The following is a 7,915-nucleotide window of genomic DNA, read 5'->3' on the forward strand; positions in this document are numbered from 1 at the left end:
AAAGAACTAACAGAGAGGCAGTTTGATGATCCACACATGTGGAGCGTTTGCTAGAGCAAAGCCCTTGCAGCCCATGCTTGTGGGGCAGACTGTGAAGCAGCAAGGTCACAGAGGGCAAAAACGAGAGTGACAACACAGTCTTTAGCTGGTGATGGGATGTGGAATGTGAAGGATAGAAAGACGCGCTTTCATTGATCTGTATGATGACACCAAGGTCTCTTTCCACAAGTTTACAAGTAGCTTGAGATGTGTCAAGGTGAACAAGTGTTTACATTTTCTTTCTAAGCTGTGTTACATTTCATACAGCTGGAGTAAATTCGTTTCTCTTAAACTTTTGTCTCCCTTTTGACATTTCCATCTTTCCTTCCAGGACTTTTCTTGTCACTATTCTCACTATTCATTAATTGAGAGATTGACCTCTCTCTTTTCTAACATTGTCTCTCTTCACCTCTGATAGATTTATATAATAGACTCAATTCTCCAACACACACAGCACTGTACTTTGTTTTTTATCTCCATTGCTTCTCAGCACTGAGGCTCAGATAGGCACACTTTTACCTCTGTATTTCTTCCTGTCACTATGCAGTTCACATATTCAACTTCTATGACTGTGTTACATGACAAAACACTGACATCACCAATTATTTACTCAATAGAAATGCATCCTTTTAAATTTGGGTGAAAAGATTTGTCGTTTTACAGTGACAACTGAATAACATTTTGCAAGGCTGGAGAGATGGCTCAGAGGTTAAAGGCACTTACTTTTCTATCAAGGAACTTCAGTTTCTACATGGAATGGCTCACAAACACACCTGTAACCGCAACTCCAAATGACCCAACTCCCCCTCTGGCCTCTGTGAGCACCACATACTTGTATGTGTACACATAGACATAGACAGACAAAAAAATCCAAACTTTTCAAAATGAAAAATTTTGCAATATTCCTCATATTTGAAAAAACTACTACTTAAAATATCAAAGCATATTAATTATTCATGAAAATAAAATTAATATATGCTACAAATTTTGATTAATGAAAACAAGAAGTTAATAACTATACACTTAAAATATGATCGGCAAACCAAGGTTTATGAAAATGTTTAAGTAGAAAACTCTGAAAATTCACCTGGTTATGGTGATAATATGTACATTTTACATAGGAATTACCATTTTTGGTCATTAAAAATGCTGGTTTGGATTCATTATTTATTGTTGAGCACCTGAAGAGGGTGTCTTAGACAATGATGTGTCCAGCAACAGAAGTAGCGTAAATCAAACAATATAATCAGGGTGACTTGAAATGATGTAATCACATTTTAATTAAATGAAAAATCTGAAAAGTTCTTTTATAAAATTTGTCCTTACAAGTTGGAGTATTTTGCAACGCTTCATTCTTTTATATTGGATTTTTAAATGACAGAAATTTAGTACACTAAATAAAGTAGAAGTGAGGTACAATTGTTTTACAAACTGGCATTAGAGGGCACCATTGGATGCCTTGTAGGAACTACAAAAATTGAATGCACAGCCCAGTTGAGGAATTTTTATAGTATGAAACTATAAAGTGTTTATTTTTCATAACCACATGTAGATTTGGAGACTATTTTTTGACATAGAAAGATGAGAAAGAAAGGATGGGGAAGGGACGGTGAGAGAGAGGTGGGAGGGAAAAGAGGAAGGAAGCAGGGAAAAGAGGAAAAGATGGTAGAAGAGAGGGAAGGAGGGAGGGAGGGAAGAAAGGAAGGAAGGAAGGAAGGAAGGAAAGGAGGAAGGAAGGAAGGAAATGAGTCTATTGGAGGAATCACATTGAAGACTGACAGTGAAAAAGGGGAAATGTAAGATATAATTAGAAAGCACAAACCTTAGAAATAGTTGCTGAAGAAGCTAAATGCATTAAGAAGGGGAGAATGGAACAACTAGGACACCACATGTTTATGTCTTTTGGCTAGTTTTAGAATGGGATGTTCTAAAACTAGAACATCTAGGCATCACGAAACAACACTATCGAAAGGTCACCTGGAATGTCATTCAGGGTGCAGAACAGCCCTAGAAAAAGCTCATTTTTTCACAACATTATAAAAATTCAATATAACTTTTCAGTCAGGTAGTTTTTATATATTTCCCTGGTATCATGCTGGGTACAGAAGGACTATAATTAAATGGTATTTGGCCCCAGTGTTTAAAGAATATATAGTTCTTTTGTTTGTTCACTCAAGATTATTATCCAAAACAACTGTAGGAGAAATGATCAGGTCCACAAATACAATTTTGTATAGTAACTAATAAGTACATTCTTTTAAGTCCACTCAGGTAAAACTGTCACTAAGTGGAATGAGAAACTAGAAAAAAAAATTCTTTTTTTTTTTTTTGCATTCTTGCTTGGGCAAATCATCTTATTTTCTCTACAATGTACTAAAATTGTCTATGATCTTATTCTTACATACACAGAAATACAATGACTAAAATACAAATATGAATATAGTTTACTTTTGAAAAAGTTAAAAATATGAGTATTTCACTACTTCCAACATGGAGACATACTGATCCCAAAATAATGCAAAACAGTTTTAACACGTTCTGACTATCTGACTTCAATAATTCTACCAAGTGTAAGCAGAACGTTCAGTATCTGAGCACCTGACAATTTGTTGCTTACTTCTGGAGATTGAAGGGTGTTGGGTGTGTTGGCCTGTTTCATGTCTTTAAAGGGGCTAGCATTTAACTCCATACTTCTATTTGAATCATCAGTAAATTGTTAAATCTCTCTGCTGCCAGCTTAGGAGAATCTGTTGAACATGTTTTGTTTAGTTCTGTCTTTGGCAGCAAAACAAATTTCTCCACTGTAGCTTAATAACTTTTGTGGATTGTAGAAAATGCTTCTTCACACATACTGGATGCTGCAAAAACCCGTGGATGGCTTCACTGGGACATTTGATCATGTCTGGTCAACAGGCCATATTGCTATTCCTAAACTAATTGGGGAGGCTGTGAGAGAGAACGTGATAGAGGCTCATTTTTTCAATGTTCAGACTATTTTATTTTCTAGTCTGATTGCTAGAAAGACCATAAATAGCTGGAAATGCTTTGTAGAAATAATGAGGACCTATGCATATATTTTCACCATTTTTATAAGTTTCCTCCAATATAGTTGGAACATAACTTGTTCCCTTGGAGACTCATATTGAATCATAGCACTCCATATGACAGAATTGGGAGGTGCTCATGGTTTTGTTAAGTGCATCGCTGTCACTGAGAAGAAGCCCTTTCTTTTCCAGGAAATGTGTTCTTGCTTTCATGAGGATGGATTAGTTATTGTGAGAATTGGTTATTGTGCAAACCTTCTCCATGTGTTTTGTCTCATACTTATGAGCTAGCTTACCTCTCTGGCTTCCACCATGAAGATGAGGTGGTCCTCATGAACTTAGTAGAAGCCTGTGTTTATGCTACGTTCTTGATTTATCTCCTGGTTTTTATTAATTAATGTGGTTTTAATTTTTTTATTAAGAAAAGTTTTTCATTCATTCTACACACCAAAGATCCCCTTCTTCCCTCCTCCATTCCCCCCATTTTCCCTCCCCAAAACCCACCCTGACTCCCCCCCACAAGAAGGAAAGGCTTCCCATGGGAAGGCACATCCAGTAGAGGCAAGTCTAAGCCCCTCCCCCTGCCTCAAGGCTGCCCGAGGTGTCCCATCATAGGCAGAGGGCTCCAAAAAGCCCCCTCATGCACCAGGAATGGATTCTGATCCTGAGTTTTAATTTTTTTATATTATTAAAAGTCTGTAAATAAAAAGCACTGTGTATTTAAGCTACAGAAATTTGCATGGTCATTGGGACCACTTTGGCTTTTAGGACTCTATGTTCTGAACTTATTGACAACATGCATTCTGGGTTTGTCTTTGTTTTTTCTTGTCAATAGACATCTTCTAAAGAAAGTCCTTAGGATGAGAAGCAGTATTTAACTCTATAGCAAGTGCGTTTTTTGTTACTAATAGCTGTGGAAAGCAAAGTAAGGATTTGATTCATGATGTTACTTTCAAGGAAATAAACTAGAGTTTGCTAGCCCAGGCTGCCTTTTTAGCTTTTGATGAAATGGGTCCATAAGTGTTCCAGTGTGGTGTATTTCAGAGGTGGGGAGTAGAACGAGTAGCTGCAAGAAATTGTTGACCTGTCCCTAAACTGGTACAGAAAAGCAACACCTGTTGCATTTCTCACCCAAGCATTCTTTCTGAAGAGTAAGTTTGTAATCAATTAAGAGCCACCTGACATTCAAAAATGGAATCAGTTAATATTAATTATGGATTCTCTAACTTATCCAAAACAATATTTATTTGATATTGAATAACATTTTTCAGAGCTTATTTCAAAACTAGTCAAAAGTCAGCTTTTTACAAGAAAGGGTTTATATTTATTCTCTTTATAGAAAAGTAATAAATTCTCTACTCTTGCTTTTTCAATGAGTGCAATTAAAGTGTTTATCAGAAGAAATAAACTTAGCATAAAGGTGCATGCCTTTGGCTCTGAAGATTTCTCTTCTTCATGATGCTCTGATGATGTGCAATGATTGTTTTGCCCTAATGTTTTTACAACTGGATGTTTGCTATTCATCATTTGTTAAAAGTGTATTTTCTTAATGAAAAATGCATTTTAGCTCTATTCATTAATTTATTTCAGATTTGTGTTAATTGTGGGAATTTAATTCTTACATATTTATTGAGTGCCATAAAGTTGAACAGTAAATTCATTCAAATTAATGTGATGTAATTGTAGTAAGCCAATTTTTGGAACAGGATGAAAAATTATGTAGATTTGTTTTCAGTGTTCATCTAATATTAACTCATTGATTTTATATTACATTTGTTAGTGTTTACGCATTGGGAATTGTTACAAAGACTAAGATTGTTGGTGAGGACTTTGGTCATTTAGAAAGAGCCTTTCTTATTTTCTCTCTTCTTCTATATCCCACTTTGCAGTGAAAATTACAAATTACCACTCATTTTTGTTCATGAAAAAATAATAATGAAGCTAACCATCCCTTGGACTAAATTGTTTCCTAGAATTAGCCCTACATGTTATTAATGTCCTAATAGTGAGACAGATTGCTCTATTAGTTGTACTTAAAAACAAGCAATTTCCTTTTCATTGTTTGCTTAGTGTTGCAGATATAATAGCCTTGCTTCTAATCTGTAAGTGGACCACCACTAGCTGACATTTTTGGGCTCAGAGTAGAAATATTCCAGTATGGAAACACCGTATTTTTATCCTCTGCTCTTACTGCCTCCCATTTCTCTCTAGGTTCTGTGTATTCTGCAACTAGCTGAACAGGTTAAAACTCTTTAAACCCTTAAGAGCTATGAAGCTTGTTTTTTATTTTTATTTTTTCATCATGGGATAGAAGAACTTGTGATATTACATTTTTGTCTGTAATCAAGCTAGGCAACTATGGCCTCATAAAGCCATCTCAATACAAATGTAAAGATACATCTACTGCAAGCTACCTGTGGAAATGTACAAATCTCACTAAAAAGAAGCCTTAGTCTACTAAGTGAAATCATGTTTGTGTGTTTGTGTAAGGTGGTGTACAGGACATATTGGAGGAAAAGAAGGTTATTTCATGAGACAACATAGCATAATTCCACCCACATTTTATTGTTTCCATACAGTCATTACTATTTCCCTTCCCTTCATAAATGGCAATACAAATATAAAGAAAATAAAAATTGAAGACTAAGAACCTATCTGAAGAATTAATTTTTGGAGGTTCAGAAGAAACTTTTAGATGCCTGCAAATGATAGAAATTATATTTCACACATTATACTTTTAGGTTTCTAGTCTCTATTGGAAATCTGAGTGTCATATTTTACGTACATCTTTTTCACTTTATGAGACTATATAATGTTCTGATAATCATCATTGTCTCTTTCTACTTCCATACACAGTTCAATATTTTCTAGAATATATATCCAAAATATAATCTATATGGAATAATATATATTGCTAGAAGTTTCATGCAATGTTGTTAAATTGTCTTCTAAATTGACTTGTGATTTCATTTCACTCATTGTCTATGAAAATGCTCATGTTTCTACAACACCAACAAATACATCATTATTATATTTTGCAATTTTGCTAATGTTATGGATGATGAAATGTTACATGATTTTGTTTTTTACTGTTGATGTTTCACAATTATGTTCTGAGTTTTAAATTAGCAGGAGTTACTTTGAAATCATCAAAAATAATAAATAACTTCCATTGACTGTGACAACTTAGGGAAGTTTTATGGTTTAAATCCAAATTCAGTTGCCTTATTTTAGTCTGGAGTGTGGCTTAGTCATTTATCTTTTATCTCAGCAAATCAGATGTTTGGTCATCTGCATTGGTCTCTCAGCTCATTCTGTTACACAAAACTAGATCTCCAGCATCAAATTCTGGGTTCAAAGAGTAGTCTACAGAATTCTTTCTTACTAGTGACTTCATAATTTGATATAATTTTTACCCTGCCTCTTCCACTTGGCCAAAGTCTTTCCCTACAAGGGTGACAATTTTATTGTAATAAATTTGTAGTAACTTGGGAGATAACAAGTCTTGGTATAGAATCTTTGTTATAAATTATGACATAAATTGTATTATATATTTAACATATGTATATTCATATGATATATACATATTGTTTACATATAATGCATTGTATATATGTATATACACACACACATATATATATGTGTGTGTATGTATATATATATATATATATATATATATATATATTTTTTTTTTTACAGGCATTTAAAATTCAGTGCTTGGGCTTGACATGATTAAGCACACTGGCAGTTCTTCCAGAAGCCCCAGGTTTGATTCTCAGCACCAACACAGCAGCTCACAATCATCTCTAAATCCAGTCCCAGGAGACCCACTGCCTTTTTCTGGCTTCTGAGCATTGCATGCATATGGTGCATGCATAAATGTGAAAATAAACATTTTAAAAACATCACTGGCTTATAGTCACTTTTTCTCTACAAGTTACTATCAAATATTTTCAACTAATTTGAGAGAACTTTCTAGAGTGTCACATGACTTGCCCAATTAGTTGTTGGTTACTGTCTTATTGTGTTTTAAAAAAAAATCTAGCCGGGCGCGGTGGCGCACGCCTTTAATTCTAGCACTCGGGAGGCAGAGCCAGGCGGATCTCTGTGAGTTCAAGGCCAGCCTGGGCTACCAAGTGAGTTCCAGGAAAAGGCGCAAAGCTACACAGAGAAACCCTGTCTCGAAAAACCAAAAAAAAAAAAAAAAAAAAAAAAATCTAGCACAGTAGATGGATATTTTAAGGCCCCAACTGTTGTGATTTTAATCACTTAGGCTCAAATGTCTTGTTTGTAGAGGAAAAAGGCTGTGAGCAGCCACCATTAGAGGAAAGTTTCCCTATGCTGGTGTGATTTGGATTCCAATACCTGTTTTAATGAGTATGTCATTCCTGCCTTCCACTTGGCTAATTATTAAAGCTTGTAGACTTGTCATTAATTGACACAGATATCCTGTGATATTTGTCGACAATAAAACTAACATTTCTCTTGCTACTCAAATCATTCTAAACTTATATAAGAAAAAAAAAAGTAGGTATGCCTGAAATCCAACCAGCTACCTAATTTTCTATATGAGACAGTATCACATAATTGATGTTCCAATGAATTTACTTGATTGATCGTAATCTTAAGAATCCTAACTCTTGTGAAATATTCATAACTAGAGTGGGAGGGTGGGGATACACATAAAGAGCTCTGTCTGTTCAGCTGTCTGACCAACATCTATTCTGGTCCTGCAAATTCCTGGGATCCTGAAGGATTGCTGGCACAAGAAATAATGTGAGAGATATACTTTTTCCTGCAGCCACTCCTCCAGGTTCTCTTGATGTGACAAG

This window comes from Peromyscus californicus, unplaced genomic scaffold, assembly GCF_007827085.1.
Source record: "Peromyscus californicus insignis strain IS unplaced genomic scaffold, ASM782708v3 Scaffold_8__1_contigs__length_139910024, whole genome shotgun sequence".
Classification (NCBI taxonomy): Eukaryota; Metazoa; Chordata; class Mammalia; order Rodentia; family Cricetidae; genus Peromyscus; species Peromyscus californicus.